This window comes from Branchiostoma belcheri, unplaced genomic scaffold, assembly GCF_001625305.1.
Source record: "Branchiostoma belcheri isolate BF01 breed outbred unplaced genomic scaffold, Haploidv18h27 scaffold103, whole genome shotgun sequence".
Lineage (NCBI taxonomy): Eukaryota > Metazoa > Chordata > Leptocardii > Amphioxiformes > Branchiostomatidae > Branchiostoma > Branchiostoma belcheri.
Genome location: NW_017802414.1, coordinates 1,056,496 through 1,057,965, shown reverse-complemented (window position 1 = coordinate 1,057,965; position 1,470 = coordinate 1,056,496).

The following is a 1,470-nucleotide window of genomic DNA, read 5'->3' as shown; positions in this document are numbered from 1 at the left end:
TTTAACCCTATCTAGACCGGGCTTTTTTGGGCTTGGTGGGACCCGGCGGGGGGCTCATTCGCCCCCCCCTCAGAACTCGCGAACGGTAAATCGTAGGACCACCAAATTTTCAGAGGATGGTGTACTAGTAAAAATTTATCATACGAACAATTTTTATGTCATTGTGACGTAATATGACGTCATTATGACGTCATTAATGTGATTTTATTGGCCAAAACCGTCTACATAGGTTATTCCCTGAAAACTAAACAATATACGACATAACTTTACCAAAAGTGTTTATGACAGAATATTAGGATGTACTAAGACTTATGTTGCCCATAGCAACACCGGTGACGTCATAAAATGACGTCATGTATATATTACCTATCCGCCATCTTGGATCATCAATCTTGAATTTTGAAAAATAGTTTTTTTTTCAGGATAAAGCCTAAAATACATTGTAAACAGACTAAAGACATTCATATGAACCTTTTTTGTAAAAAGAAATGGGAGTATTGATGAAATTTTAAGGAAAATAAGCTGTATTTACCTGATCTAATGATATGGTCCGCCATCTTGGATTTTGGCCAATGACGTCATCAAATTAGCATAAATTATGCATTTTTAATGATAAAATTTACATATAATTATATGTGATGTTAGTAATATTAGAAACAATGTGTAACTTGACATAAAACCCATAAAATTCTGTTGTTTGAATGGAAATTATTAAATTTGGCAAAAATGCCTGTCAGAAACCCGTTGGCAACAAGAAAAATCATAATCTTATTCCACTGATACAGATTTGTTGCCAACAATATTTTAGGAAAAGTCACCAAGTTTGACGGTTCTAGCTTTAGCCGTTCAGACGCTATGTGACATCAAAGTTGCCGCGGGCACTTTTAGCCCCCCCCCGGTCTAGATAGGGTTAATGTTGTAATCGAGAGTTTTACAAGTTTCCCTGGACTAATGTGACGTATTTCAGCACAGCGCAATAATGGTGACTGTGCCCAATGGTTGGTTGCAATAGTGTCCCTTAGTTCCAAGAAGAATGTGTGATTAATTCAACGTTATGTCATTCTTCATTATTGATTTTTTAAAACAGAACGGAGAATCACTGTAGAGACAGTTACTGTGACTGCAGACGGCCACAGAGCATCGGAAAGTTTAACCTGTGCTCCGAATGGTTTCACTACAGATGTACTAGCATTGGACTCTCGGCCAAAGAAGCAAGGAGCATGCCATTGGAAGACTGAGAGTGTCCAAAATGTAGGCCCCCATCGTCAAAACGGCCGAGACTGTACAGCACACTAGTACTGTGCACGTGAATGCTATTCATTTACGCGATTAAATTAGATCGCTCTTCTGTTACTTTTCCTGTTACTGTTGAGAAGATTCTATGGAAATAAAATTTGAATACATGTAATTCAATTTGGTGTGTTGTATTGCCTCAATAACCTAAGGAACGTACCCTTGCAGTCAAAAGAG